Source organism: Peromyscus leucopus, chromosome 12 (assembly GCF_004664715.2).
Source record: "Peromyscus leucopus breed LL Stock chromosome 12, UCI_PerLeu_2.1, whole genome shotgun sequence".
Classification (NCBI taxonomy): Eukaryota; Metazoa; Chordata; class Mammalia; order Rodentia; family Cricetidae; genus Peromyscus; species Peromyscus leucopus.
The window spans coordinates 14,281,244-14,297,557 of record NC_051073.1 but is presented as its reverse complement, the minus strand read 5'-3'; the positions used below and the strand labels follow the sequence as shown (position 1 = coordinate 14,297,557).

Genomic DNA, 16,314 nt, shown 5'->3' with positions numbered 1-16,314 from the left:
AGAAGGAACATGGGGAATGAAAAGGCACATGTTCTGCCTGAAGATGTCATGTTGTCCTGACCAAAGTCTCATTATTCAAGTACCAGGAATGATATGCAAAAAAGACTCAGGAGGTCGAACAATAAAGTCATGCTGCACTTCTCTCACACAATTACTTTTGTTATGTTCAAAGCAACTGTGTTTGCTGTCAGTGGAAAGAAAATAGACGACTATGGAAGAGTGAAAAAAAAAAGATAAAATGTATTCCTAGGAACTACAACATAAGCTCTATGCAAATAGCCCTAACAGAGCTAAGGGGCCTTCTTCCCTCACTTGGGACTACTGACACTTTAGTGTAAATGTGTGGAGTCTTTTCTTCCTTCTTCTTTAGAAGCTGAATCAGAGCCTTACCTGTTAGTATTTTTAATGAAGCAACCCATTATCTGAAGGAAAATGTCACTACTTTACTTAATAAAATGATTCCTTCTAAAAGTCAAGTCGTTGTTTTAAAATTGTATATAAACAATTGTCTTTAGAAAACTTACATTTAGAATTGGGCTTCAGAGATAAAACTAAAGTACATGTGGTCATTTGAGTCACAAAATGCATGAATCTTAAAGACTCTTACACATTCAGATGTTATAAAATATTCAAGGCATGATCTATTTGGCTCTTATCATTATTGTTCTGCTCTTGCTGCAGCTATAACTGTTTAATTACCAAAAGTCTTATCCAGAAAAAAAAAAGGGTTATCCAGCTCCAAAGTTATCTGCTCCTTAAAAGTTAGCAAACAACAATGTACATGTAGAGGGACAGTTTAATTACAGTAACACATCCACATGATGAAGCAGCCAAATGCTTGGTAATCCTAAATGCAATGGTTCCCTACAGAGTTGTAAGAAAAAAATGTATTTATGTTCCTTTGCTCTGGCAAGTTTATGAATATATTTTACAGAAACACAGGACAGAGGCAAATTTGAAAGGTAGTTTAGGAAAGATTGGAACAGGAAATCCAGAGAGGTTTTTTTCTCAGAGATTAGAATGGAGGTTTGGAAACATTCACATAACAGCCCTACCTCCTTTCTAGAAGGGTATCAATTCCAAAATTCAAGGTGAATACATTCTTACTCAGAAGCAGCATCTGTTTTTGTGTCTTCTATTTCACTCACCCAGAATGCAAACCAGTTTGTGGACAATAACATCGGAAGTTCATAGCATCACTCTGCAGAAAGGGAGTCATACATGAGTATTACTTTCTTTGTCCTAAAGATGTGTTTGGGAAGTATTTAGAGGGTTAAAGTGCATGATAGACAAGCAGAAGTAGTACTAACTGGAGCAGCACCTGAGATCTCCTGAACCACAAGGAGGAGTCAGAGGGAGCACTGGGCATGAAGGGAGGCTTTTGAAACCTCAAAGACCATCCCCAGGGACATCCAAGAAAGCCACACTTCCAAGTTCTGCCCAAATTGTTCTGACAAATGGATAACAAGTGTTCACACATATAAGCCTGTGGGAAGAACTCTTAATTCAAACCAAAACAGCTCCCATCTACATTGGCATGTCAACTGTTATCATTATGCAAGTCTTGAATAGGCAACCATCACACTGAGTTTTCATGGGTATAGTTTTCCTGTCATGTCTAGAAAACGCCATCTCGAAACAGGCATCCTGGTCTACTGGCTGCTACAAGATGTTTAATATGATTTTTTTTCCTGGGCCTTAGAGCCAGTGTTTGTATTATAGAGGTTACACATTGGAGCTGGACACCACAAAGTCACTGATTCTTTGTGTTTTGATCAGTTGTGAATATCTGCAATAGCCTGTCTGCTGAAAAAAAAAATAAGTTTCTTTGATGAGGGATAAAAACTATATTTATCTGTGGGTATAAAGATAGGTATTATTTATAATAAAGTTAGAAACTATATTGATTTAGGAAAATGTTAGTAGCAGGTTCACCTCTAGGGTCAGTGAGCTCCCCAGCCATGGATAGACGACTAGGTTTTCAGTACCAGGCATGAATTTCCTCCCATTGAACATGCATTAAGTCCAATTACAGAACTGATGACTGCCCTCAGATAATAGTTCCACTTCTGCCCCACTGGAGACACCCTACCCGGTTGATCATTGTTGCAATGCACAGACTCTATAGCTGGGTAGGATTATTGATTGCTGTTATCCCTTGGCAGTTCGCATAGCAGTTTCTGATACTAGGTGGACTACTGACATGAGCATTGCTGTCGAAGACCTCAATGCCTCAGACTGTGGCAATGGCAAGACTTTCTCCAGGTCAGGCTCCTGAGAATGCAAATCCTTCCTCTGGTCTGAAAACAGATGTTGATAGTGTGTGCAGAAAGTACCAAACACAGCATTGACTTTCTTGACTGCATCCTGAGACTGCTTACCTGCAAAGACCTGGGCTGTGGGATGGTCTGTATATCAAATCTGTTGCTCTGATTGATCAATAGATAAAACACTGATTGGCCAGTGGCCAGGCAGGAGGAAGTACAGGCGGGACAAGGAGGAGAAGAATTCTGGGAAGTGGAAGGTTGAGTCAGAGACACTGCCAGCTGCCGCCATGACCAGCAGCATGTGAAGACATGGGTAAGCCACCAGCCAAGTGGCAAGGTATAGATTTATAGAAATGGATTAATTTAAGCTATAAGAACAGTTAGCAAGAAGCCTGCCACAGCCATACAGTTTGTAAGCAATATAAGTCTCTGTGTTTACTTGGTTGAGTCTGAGCGGCTGTGGGACTGGCGGGTGACAAAGATTTGTCCTGACTGTGGGCAAGGCACGAAAACTCTAGCTACAGACCTGACCTACCCAGATTGAGTAACTGCCTCCTCATTCAGCTATATATAAGAACCCTGCTTCCCTGTTCTTCTATATACAAGTACACTGAGTTTCTGGGCTTGCGGTGAGTCTATCAAAGTACATGCCCCACCCAATCCTAGCTGTCCTGTACATGTCTCAGGCCACAGCAAGTAATAATTGCACACACAGAAAAATCATGTATAAATTGCTGTGGGATGTTCTGTATGCTGTGAATGTGTTGCTCTGATGGTTGCTAAATAAAAACCACTGATTGCCCAGTAGCCAGGCAGTAAGTATAGGCGGGATAAACAGACAAGGAGAATTCTAGGAAGAGGAAGGCTGAACAGGAGACGTCAGCCCGCCGCTGTCCGGGGAGCAGCATGTAAAGATACACAGGTAAAGCCACAGAACACGTGGCAACATATAGATTAACAGAAATGGGCTGAGTTTGAGTGTAAGAGCTAGTCAGTAGTTAGCCTGAGCTGACAGCCAAGCAGTTATAAATAATATTAAGCCTCTGTGTGCTCATTTGGGTCTGAGCTGTTGCAGAAGTGAGGGATCGCAGCAGCCAGGTGGAACCAAACTTCAGCTACAATAAATGCATAAATTATAGTGGGCAGGGCCAAAGGAGGGGTGACCATGCCGGAGCAGCGGCTGCCAGCAACATGTTCAAGGTAATTCAGAGATGTGTGGGGCCAGCCAGCCTGAGCCTGCTCACCTTCAGAGTCTATGTAGCACCCAAAAAGGACTCACCTCACAAGAATTACATGAAGGTTGATGAGATTTCACTCTACTCAGTTCCTGAGAATCAATCTAAATATGTGGAGGAGCCAAGGACTCAACTTGAAGAAAACATCTCACAACTCTGACATCAGTGTGGGCCATATACAAGTTGGTGTCAGGAAATATACTCCCAAACTAGACCCAGGGTGGAACGCTTCTTCCAGTGGGGATTAGACAACTATGATTATCTCCAAAGTGCACCTCCTGGATTTTCCCCAAGACTTGGTGTTGTTGGTTTTGCTGGTTTTATTGGACTCCTTTTTGCTAGCTGTTCAGAACTAAAGAAGCTGGTGTATCCTCTTTTTTTTTCATAGGATTAGGTGCCTCTATCTATTACCCACAACAAGCCACTGCCTTTGCCCAGGTCAGCAAGGAGAAGTTATATGACTGGGGATTACGAGGGTACATAGTTGTAGAAGATTTGTGGAAGGAACATTTTCAGAAGCCAGGAGATATAAAGAATTCACCTGGAAATAAATAGAAAACTCCATGCTCTGCCCATTTTAATCAGTTATAGGTAAACATTGGAAACTCCAGACGGTAAATCAGTATTTCTACAGACAAATGGCAGAGAGTCAGTATTTGATATAGTAAACTGGCTTTCTTCAGGAAAAACAATACTAAGCCTCTTTGCTATCTTGGGTGATGTCATATTACAGGCCAACTAATCTGTAATCCTTCACATGAAAATAATGTACAAGCCTTAGAACTCCTCATTCTTATATCACTATTTATGTACATAATTAAAATCCAGATTCAAAAAGAAAAAAAAATAAATGCATAAATTAAACTAATGGAGCTAATTTTATAATAAAATTCTGTAACAAAGCTGGTGCTGTTATAAGAAAGAATACTTGGAATAATTATAAATAAAAGTTTAAACTTCACTGTAACTTCAAAAAATAATTTTAAAATATAGTTTCTATGTAGTAAAAGGAGATGAAATTGAATCATATAAAATAAAATAGTTAATTAAAAAATAAAATAGTTAATTAAAATCAAAGCTGTTCAGAGTATTTTTCACTAAAACCTGTAAAAATGTAATTCTTTAGGTACAGATAATTCAAATATACCAATTAAGAGACAGATATTACCAGAACAAGTTAAAAAAATCAATATCTAACTCAATCCTTCCATATATAACTCATTCTAGAAGCACAAAACACAGATTAGGGAAAGATAGTGTTAAGAAAGATTCATTTTGTAAATACTAATAAAAGGAAAGCTTAAACCACTTCAATAATTCTAGGAAAGCAGACTTCAGAATGAGAAAATTAAAATGAATAAAAGAAAGAGATAATTCCAAATGAGTTAGTTCTTCAATGAGACATAATAAGTATTGTTATGCACCCAACATCAGGTCATGAAAATACATGTGACAAATTGATAGATGTAAAATGGCTTATATTGTGACTTATAGAGTGTTCTCTTCTACAATGGAATACACATTTCTCAAGTATACATGCAACATAATATAGAGCAAATTCTGGGGGAAATCACATACTAATAAATATGCTAAAAATTAAATCACTCAACTTCTGATCTTAGAGAAGAATAAAGCTAAATTATAAAACATTGACAAAAAGACATTTAGAATGCATTAAATATTTGGAGGACAAAAGCCATACCAACTCCAATGTTGTAACAATGGCACCTATGTCTTGGGGTAATCAATAGCTATATAATTGAACTTAAAATCCACTATGCAGAAGGGAATTCATGCCTGATACTGCAAACCTAACCAATTACTCATAGTTGGAGATGTTATAGACCCAAGAGAGGAATCTATTACTGCCATCTTCTTAAATTGATATTGTATTTTAAATATTAATCATTATACCCATGGATAAGTGGAGCTTTTCTCACCAACAAAGCTTTTTTTTTTTTTTTTTGCCACAGATGGAGCCTGTTACAGGTATCTGCAACTTGTCATAACTAAGAGAATAAGAAAATGTAGGTGACTAATCCTAACTGATATATCTTCATCACAAACCATATATCTAAGGCTCAGGAAGAATCACACAAGAGGAAGAGGAAAGATTGTAAAAATCAGAAGCTCAGGGTTCCTGTTGCTAAACAATGTTTCCTAAGCATGACATGGGAAATGCACTCATAAAATTTCTACGATATGGTTGCCTGAATAAGACTAGCATAGTAGCAATACCATTTGACATGCCAATATGTACAGGAGAAATTTCACATGATCCTTCCATTGGCCATTGACTGTTGAGAGAAGGAAAGTTAGTTCCCTACAGGAATGAGACCCAACCAAGGATGTCAAATCTCAACTGGTCACTCCTAGATTATGTGCATAAAAGTAACTCTAAATGGACTCAGCAGGGACTTGTATATACTTGGAGAAGTTTGGGGGGGGAATTATGTAGATATGGTCCACTTTTACAAATTTCTAAAAAGAATAAAAGCTAGAAAATTATTTTTTAAACTATATACTTAAGCAACATGTTGTGGATTAGGGTGACCAGTCATTATGGTGGTGGAGAAGGAATGGGTAGATAGTGAACAATTTCTCCCTTTAGAGTTGAATAGGAAGAATAATTCACTGCATATAATACCCTGCAAGGTGCAGCAATGGGATGGGAAATAGCTAAAGAACTTCTGAGTCATATGGCAATAGCCTGTTAGCATTCCCTATTTAAGATGCACACTTTTATGCTTTGGGTGAGTTGCTCAGGAAAAAAAATAAAGTTATTTTAGATAGAATATTACAGTGTAACATCTCAAAGTTGTACTCATAAAAGATTTAACACACTGGATGAATATATTAGGAATAAAATAAAAATCTAATATCAGTGATCTATAACTTTATGTCAAGAAGCAAGGCAAGGAGAAGGATATTAAGTCTAAAAGAAAGAAAAATAAAACTAAAAGAAAAAACACTTAAATTGATATCAGACTCTTTAAGGTCATCAATGAATTTGATGGGCCAATCAAGAAAGATGATACAAGTTAAATGGGAGACAAGTCGTTCATGGTGACCTTGAGTACACTAGAAGGATAAAAGAGACAACAATATATATCAACAAATTAATAAAACTACGGCAACACGGACCAGTACTTTTAAAATTATATCTGCCAGAAAGTCCACAAGAATAGATAATCTGAATACAAATAAATGCATCCCATAAATAGAATTATTAATGGATAAGCTTACCAAAAAAAAAAAAAAACACCAATTCTTGAAAAGTCTAAAGGAAAGTTTTAGGAGGGCCTGAGGGGAAAATGATACAACAATCTCTTAGGAAACAACCAAGTGATCAATGGTGGCTTCTCCTCAGCGGCAATCTAGTTAAAGAAGACAAGGGAAAGTCGTTTTCTAAGTTACAAAAAAAGCAGACAATTTACAATACTACATCTCAGAAATGCATATACCTGAAAAGTAAAAGCAAATTAAACACATTTACAGTTAAGTAAAAGAAGAGAATACATTGTGTGGAAATGGTAAACTCTTTGTGTTAAAGGGTAATAACACCAGACACTTGTTAACTCCCTTGAAAAATAAAAATCAGTACAAATAGTAAGTAGGTATTTAATTTTTGTCTGGTTTCCTTTAAAAGATAAATTTGTTTAAAATAACAAATGCATTAATGGTTTTCAGGTTTTGTAGGGCAAGCATGAGGACATACAATAACTACAGTACAAAAGATAGAGCCGGGCGGTGGTGGTGGGTGGTGTGGTGGTGGTGGTGGTGGTAGTGGTGGTGGCACACGCCTTTAATCCAAGCACTCAGGAGACAAAGCCAGGAGGATCTCTGTGAGTTGGAGGCCAGCCTAGTCTACAGTGTGAGATCCAAGACAGGCACCAAAACTACAAAGAGAAACCCTGTCTCGAAAAACAAAGAAAAAAAAGAGAGAGAGAGAGCATGTAGAAGTACAGAAATTGTGATTTCCATAGAATGATTTACTATTAAGTTCAAGTAGAAAATTTTTGCTTAAGTGAATGCAGTTTAAATCTTAAAATGGTCTTTAAAATAAAGGAAAGAGATATAGCTTATTAGAATATAGCCAGAATTTACATACGATTTGATTTAAAATATGTCTAGAGTCTAATAAAGAGGCTTAAAATTTCCCTATCCAATCACTTATTAGCAATATGATTTTCAGCAAGTAAATTAATCCCCTTTGAGATCAATTTTATCAAGAATAAAAAAGTAATCCATGGTTGTTGTTTGTATGGTCAAGAGTCAAAAATAACTTAATATAGTCTCTGCAATTTAATAAAAAGATAAGTGTCATCTCCAATTTTCCTCTTTCCCACAAATCAGCATATCATTTCAATATAAATTGTAGCAAATCACATGAAGCTTCTTTTATGTGCATAGAAATATATTAGAAAAGAAGTATATGGGACTTTACACAGGTTATTGAGTGATGCAGCAGATGAAAGCACATAAAACATTTCATGAACACATAATTTAAATGAGTTTCAAAACAACGTGTAAACAGTCTAAAGAGGTAAAAAGGAGAGAAGATTGTCTTAGAGAAAACGCCACGTGGAAGAGGGGGAAAGAACCAGAAGGATATGTAAGATATAGGCCCAGAGCTGTGGGGAATTAAGAAGATAGGCACTCGAATCCTTATCTCCACCCAGAAGCACATGCCCAAAGGAAAGTATGAAATATTTTTGTCTTTTTGCTAAATGACTAACACCAAAGCTTCCAAGTATAGCCTCATTTCTAACTTAGTAGTTCTATTAAACATTAATTTGTATCTTTCAGTGACAAATGTGAATGGAACAGATCCAGAACAACAATGCTGGTTAAATTGCAAATTTGTGATTAAAATTATGAGAAGGAAGCCAGGCGGTGATGGTTCATGCCTTTAATCCCAGCACTCGGGAGGCAGAGGCAGGAGGATCTCAGTGAGTTCGAGGCTTGCTAGCTTGGTCTACAAAGTGAGTTCTAAAACAGCCAAGACTATTATACAGAGAAACTCAGTCTCAAAAAATAAAAACAAACAAAAAATATGAAAAGGAGAAACAACACTGAAATTCTAATCAAGCTCTAAGAAAAATCATGGGGGTTAATAGAAAAGCAGGCATATGTGTGAACACTTTGAATGATCACTTCAAGATTTAAAGCTAAATACACTTGATTTTTTTAACACACAGTCACATATCAGCTATATACTATGCTGAAGCCCAGCATATTGTGGAAAAAATGTTGATTTTAATATATTACACAATATTTATCTCATGATAATTTATTCATTATCATTACAGTTTGCTGTAAGATTCAACAACTCAGACATAAATGGTGGAGGTATGCTAAAGTTTATGAGTTGAATCTGCTTCTCCATGTGCATGACACATGCTTTGAATCCTTCCTGCAGATGCTCATAAATTTAAAACGCTTACTAAGCAATGTTTCTAAAATATATGAATGTATATGATATGCTGTCTTAAGAGAGTTATGTTCCTGATAACATCAAAAAGGCTATACTTCCTGTACCGAGTAATATGATTTCCCAAGAGATAAATTATATACTTGATAGGAACAAAATAACAACAAAAATGACAGAAGAAATAAACAGTGAAAATACTTACACAAGAAATATAGAGGAGTAAGGGAGGGAAGAGAAAGAGGAATAAAAAGGTGAGAAAGAATCAAACTCCATATTTCCTTGTCTCTTCTTTCTCTTTGGCTCCTCAGAAGAGGAAATTGATAGCAAAGCTTGGCTCTTCTTCTCAAGGGGCCACACAGAAGAGTGAACAAGACCCGCATTTGCCAGCCCCCCAGTGTTTGCCCTGTTCATTCCATCTACTCCGAACTCACCCTTTTCTCCTGTCCTTGCTCCCAAACTGTTTTCAGACCAGCTTGAGAAAAATCTCATGTGAGAAAAAAGTACATCACATAAATCTTCACTACCTGAGTGATAGAGAAGTCATGGGAGCTGTCGTCAGTGGAGAGTGGAGATGGATTGTGAGTGGGGTTCTAAAGAAGGAAAAGAAGGCAACAAAAAGGAAATCAGGAGATATGTGAAAATTAAATTAAAAGTTAATTTTTTAATAAACTTTTTCTTACCAATCATAACAGTCTCAACAATCTTGCTCCATCATCAATAAGACTTAGTCTGACTTCTATTCATATGACTAGAGAAATATTCAGAATGACATGGAAAGGGTTTGTGTGTGAGAGTATGCATGCCCCTCTGTGTTTGTGTTCATGTGTGTGTGCTAACATGTATGCTCATGTATATGAAGGCCAGAGGTCAACTTCTGTATCATTTTTCAGATGTCACTTTTACTGGGTTTTGACACAGGGTCTCTCATTAAGATCTAGAGCTCACCAATTAGTCTAGGTTAGCAACCTCTCTAGCTATGGAATTTCAGGGGATGGTCTCTATTTGCCTCCCTGAGCTGTAATAAGAGCACACCACCACATCCAGTTTTCCATGGGTGCTGGGTGTTTGAATTTGGGTCCACATGCAACATGCACGTTGATGATGAGCTATCTCCTTATCCCCTTAAACTGAAACTTAAATGATAACATCTTAGAATGAGTTAGAAAATCCAAGCCAGACTAAAAGATAGAGATATCTTATAAATTTTCAACATAATTTTCATGGCTGAAAAAAGACTAAGTTATGGAATTGTCACAGATGGTGCAATTAACTGAGCAAGTTTAATATAATGCAGTGGTCATTAATAGGTGAATAAAAGGATATTCCTCTCCCACTTGGAATGTTGAGTCTACATGTCCATTGAAGTTGTCTGGTAAATAGGCAGCTTGATTAGGAGAAAGTCTATATCAATCTCTTTATATGATCAAAGAAAAGTGATTGACATAGCACCAGATGAAATTCAGAAACTGAGTATCCTTCTTTAGAACAGGAAGAAAATGAAAGGTTCAGTCCATCAAGAGAGTAATTTCTATGAGAGTCAATGGACTAAAAGAAATGACAATGTCTTCGACAAAGTTCTCTGTAGTCTAAGTATAATAAAAATATAAATAATCTTTATTTTCTTTCTTTGGGATGTGAATTTACTCTTCCTTGGCTAATGATATTCTAGCAAAGATGCTAAAGGCACTTCAACAGAGCTCTTCAGGAGAGCTTCCCTTTTAATAGAGAGAGGAAGAGCAGAGAAAAACCTCATCCACAGCCTACAGATCCCCAGATGTTTTTTAAAATAACAAGTGGGTCAGGATGCAATACATAGGAAGTTTTTTGGTTTTAGAGTACAGTTTAATTATATTTTACCTTTACTTTGTTTTTGGAGTCACAACTGCATCTTAACTATATGACATTTGAACTTAATTTTGGGTCACTTTTGTATTTTAAAACACAGTTTAACAGTTCCAACAAGCAGATCCCCAAACACTATCACATGCCTTTATAGACTGTAATATACACCTCTGTTTCTTCTACATGTCAACAGTGACTTTTCATCTGATGTCATTTCAACAGAATATGACTTTCATTAGTGCATTTTGTAATTTAAAACACATTTTAACAGTCCCAGCAGTGCATTAAATATCTGTGTTCAATTACAGATATTTGAATCATAACAAATGACCTTTCCTCTTGTGGGAACAGCCATTGGTTGGCAATTGCTACAACTTCTGCACTGCCTTTGCCTGGAGAACCAGGAACCAGAGACTGGATAGCCAAGAGATCTAGTCTAGGATAGAAACAAACACAACTGACAAAAGAAAAAAATGTCAATGAAATGATTCCTAATGGTATTCTGCGGTGCTCATAGACCAGAGCCTAGCATAACCATCATCAAAGAGGTTTCATCCAGCAAGTGAGAGGAGCAGATGCACAAAACCACAGCCAAACATTAGGTGGTGCTCAGGGAATCCCACAGAAGAGAGGGAGGAAGGATTGTATGAGCCAGGGGATTCAAGGGCACCACAAGAACACGGCCCACAGAATCAACTAACCAGGGCTCGTAGGAGCTCACAGAGATGGAATCGAAAATCAGGGAGACTATATGTGTCCTGTGCACATATGATATGCTTGTGTAGCTTGATGTTCTTGTGTGTCTCCTAACAGTGGAAGCGGGGGCTGTCTCTGGCGCTTTGGCTGCTTTTAGGACCCTTTCCCTCCTACTGGGCTGCCTTTTCCAGCCTTGATATGATGGCATGTGCCTACGCTTATTGTTGCTTGTTATGCAGTGTTTCATTGATATTCCTAGGAGGGCCTGCTCTTTTCTGAAGGGAAACAGAGGAGGAGTGGATCTGGGGGAGAGGAGAGGTAGGGAGGGGACTGGGAGGAGAGGAATGAGATGAAACTGTGGTTGGGATGTAATATATGACAGAAGAATGAATGGATAGATAGATAGATAGATAGATAGATAGATAGATAGATAGATAGATAGATAGATGAAAAATAAATAAATAAATAAATAAATAAATAAATAAATAAATAAATAAATAGAAAGAGATGGCATTCCAGTGACAATGTACAAAGTCACTTGTATTATTCTATCACTCTTCCCCTTTGAAAGTTAACAGAACAACCTCTACCATGACTCTCGGTGATTTTCACAGTTATCAACTCTATTTGTTTTAATGAGCACTTCTTGCTTTTTGTAATCCAAATCTCCTTATCAGTTTGATAATTGAATGGATGTGTACCTTAACTTTGTATGTCTATACAAGATCTTGAAAACTATCTCCTATTAAAATTTATTGTGATTTTAGTACATATAAGCTTTTGTTGTAAGTCATAAGAAATACATTCATGGGAAATTGTGTGCCTCTTCAAGTCAGTGGAGAAACAACTTTAATGTGTTTTCTAACTTCCCAATTAGGAGAATACATGCAGTATATTCATTTTCATTTACTGAGTGACTATTACTTGAGCATCTGTTAAGCACTAGCAGTACAAAGCTCCTCAGAAAGAAAAGCAAATTGAAAAATAGAAACAGTCATTTTCATTTCAAAGCTCACCTCCTACTAGAGAAACAGACATTACAAAATAGCTGTGCATTTTAAAAACAAGCTATGAGATAGCTATAAAATGAATATATAGAATGTATAATGAACATGACTGAGGTGGAACTGAGCATGGGAAGGTGAGTGGGCTAGAAAAGTACCAAGTAATATATCCCAGGACATTAAGAGAAAGACAAAACTCACCTCAAGGAAAGTGACAAGTTCTGTAATAAGAAGGAAATGATTATTTAGAGACTTGAAAGAAAACTGTAAAACTGAAAATTCTATAAATCAATATATTTTTATGTGTTTGCATGAAATGTGTTTGTGTGTACACATACTCATCTACAGAGAACATGAGATACAATGTAGTAGTGAGACCCAGGTGTGATTGCATATGCCTTTAATCCCAATACTTGGAAACATGAGGCAGGAGATTGTTGTGATTTCAAAGCTAGTCTAAGACATTCTGGGCTACATGGAGAGCACTAAGCAAATTAAAAACATTTTACCCAATTATAGTTATATAAGTCAAGCCTTTTGAGGTATTTACTTCATATTTGTAGATATCCTATAAATTTCCCTATACAGTTAGCCTTGTTGACCAATAATCTATGGGACATGGTAATGATAAAACAAGGACAATATATATATATATATATAATAAAATATAATATATATATATATATATATAATAAAACATTCACATATCATTTACATTATATTTGATGTTTAAAGTAAAATAGAGATGACAACACATGGAAGTGTGAGTGTAGATTATGTACCAATACAGTGCCATCGTATAGGAGGGATTTGAGTCTCTGTAAATTTGGAGATCTGTTCATGGTCCTGGATATTAAATTCATATAATTAAGTTAGATTTTAAAATGTCACCTCTTATTGTCCTTTGATAGAAAGGAAGGAAGGAAGGAAGGAAGGAAGGAAGGAAGGAAGGAAGGAAGGAAGGAAGGAAGGAAGAAAGGGAAAAGGTATGAATGACAAGTGTCTTAGTATGCTGTGATGAAGCACCATGACCAAGGGAAAGTTCAATAAGAAAAGGGTTTTGCCTGTCTGTTTATTTGTTTGTTTGTTTGATTGGCTTACACTTCATAGTCCATCATCAAAGGAAGCCAGTACAGGAAATCAGATAGGCAGGAAGCTAGATGCAGGAGATGATACAGAGACCATGGAAGAGTGCTGCTTACTGGCTAACTCCACATGGCTTGGTCAGCTTGCTTTCTTATAGAACCTAGGACTCCCATCCTAAGGGTGGTCCAACCCACAATGATCTGGGCCCTCCTTCGGAGGCCCTCAAGCACTAATTAAGAAAGTTCCCTATAGGTTTGGCTACAGCCTAATCTAATGGAAGCATTTTCTCAATTGAGGCTACCTATTCTCCAGTGATTCTAGCTTATGTCAAGTTGACCTAACACTAGCCAGGAGAAAAGGCAAAGGTAAAAAAGAAATGAGAGAAAAATAGAAAACAGCTAGCTGGAAGGAGGAGCAGAAAACCAGTTTCAATACATGATCCTGTTACATTGTCAGTACATATATTGCCTTTAACTGAATTTGTCACTGTAATTTATACTGTAAGAGAAAATAAAGTTAATCAAAATTAACCAGGTTTTCCAGATTTAGACTGAAATGAATTAGTAAAACAATAATGGATTTTTATGCACTAAATCTATTCATACAGGTCACAGATAGACAGAAGCATTCAAGAATTAAATGAAAGATAAAAGTAAGATATAATATTGACACAGCTACAAAGGAAAACATCAGTCATACACCTACACTTCTTCCAGGGTCATCAAAAGGATCAAAACACGTATAGACATAAAATTTCCTGTAACTGAGTAACCTTCAGTTCGACTGGCAATTTAACAGAGCAAATAAAAGGTACACTTTAATTTATTGCCTTAATATGATTAGCTAGAAAATTAAATCATTTCCACATTTGCATAACAAAATTTATTGTCTGTAATTAACTAACCTTTTAAAACTTTGTTTTCAATTTCCACCTGTCAACATACCTAGAAAATGTCAAGGTATCAAGCGTTAGCACATAATCAGCTACGTGACTGTGTGAGCTACGGCAAGCATTAGAGGGATAAAGTCACCAAGTCCTATGTTAATTAAAGAGTTGTCATCTCATTGTCATTGTTCAACTAAAAACATATGGACAAATTTTATAAATCATTGCTAAGTGACAACAAAATCAGAAGGCATCATTGTGAATATGCTAATCAGCTAAAGCAGTATATTCAATTAACGTTGTTTATTCAGAATTCCTTTGCATTTCACAGCACTGTAGCTCATACAGTAAACACTAAATTTGAGAAACTACTTGCTTTAAATATACCACTCTAAATCAATAGCAATAAATGTATACCTGCTTTTGATATTCAGAATGAATTCAGAGTTTTGGTTTTTAAATATTCAATGTTACTGGATATGTAAAACTTTAAAGGTTGTTATAGATTTTAAATTTAAATTTTTGTTATCGTACTCTATTCTTGACATAAGAATTAATTACTAAACAATTAAAATGTATATTGGGCCATGTGTGGTGGCGTACACCCTTAATCCCAGCACTTAGAATGCAGAGGCGGGTGGATCTCTGAGTTTGAGGCCAATTTGGTCTACAGATCAAGTTCTAGGATAGCTTGCACAAAATAGATAAAATTGTCTCAAAAATAGTAATAATAACTATTATAATAATTGACATAACAAAATGTATGTTGCACTCCATAAAAAATTGACTTCTGAGCCCCTATGAAATAAATACAAATAGAGATGCAGATATAGATAATACATAGATAGATGATAGGTGGATGCATGGATGGATGGATATGCCATTCTTCAGACTTCAGTGCTTTTTGAAGTTAAACAAGTTGGAATCTGCTCAATATGCCAAAATTTTAAAAATTTGTCATATATTTTCCCTTAAGATTTATCAAGATTTGTTAAATTCTTATCTAATTATTATGACAGATAATAAAAGAAAAAAACAGTGCTGGCAGGTATTATAAATTTAACCCATACCAATGTATGTTTGGACAGTAGAAGAACACAGGAATCTGTCAGTTTCCTAAATTTAGTTCACCTATAAGGTCACATGTTTTCAAACTAGTCATTCCATTAATAAGCTGTGATTTTTTTATGTGAGAGCTTTATTTCCCTTCAGGGGCTATTATTTTATTAATTAGACTCCTATTTTAACATAAACACTCTAGCATATTGGTAGAAAGATAAAGTAAGTAAAATGAAAACCTTCTGTCATTTCTAGAATCATGAGTCATTTTATGATACAGGATATGAGCAGTGTCCAAACTGATTTCATATCTAACTTTTATCAAGAAAATTATATCCATAGCAGCGTTTTGCCTGATGCTATATCTGGATGAAATTTTATGGCATTAGTTTTTCAAAAAAAAGTGATATTTGAGGAGCTAGAGAGATGGCTCACTGGTTAAAGACACACACTACTCTTCCAGAGGACTTGAGTTCAGTTCCCAGCATCCACATTGAAAGGCTCACAACTCCAGCTCCAAGGGATGCAACACCCTCTTCTGGTCACCAGGGTACCTGCACATGTGTGATATGCATTCATACAGACACACTCATACATATAAATGAATAATTTTTAAAACCTTATTTTAAAAATTAGAGGTTAGATAGATTCAAACTGGTTTTCTTTAAATTATGATTTAGAAAATATAAAGAAACTACAAGTCTTTAGAGGAAACATATTTTGTATTTTACATAAAAAGAATTGGCCACTGCATCCATTTCAATATCTGAATCAGAAGCTTAAATTTATCTATTACCATTCACTT

At 36.1% G+C, this 16,314-nt stretch overlaps 1 pseudogene; it reads left to right on the top strand.

Moving 5' to 3' along the window:
• Positions 1-3,420: 3,420 nt before the first annotated feature.
• Positions 3,421-4,213, top strand: LOC114697664 (annotated as a pseudogene).
• Positions 4,214-16,314: the final 12,101 nt, after the last annotated feature.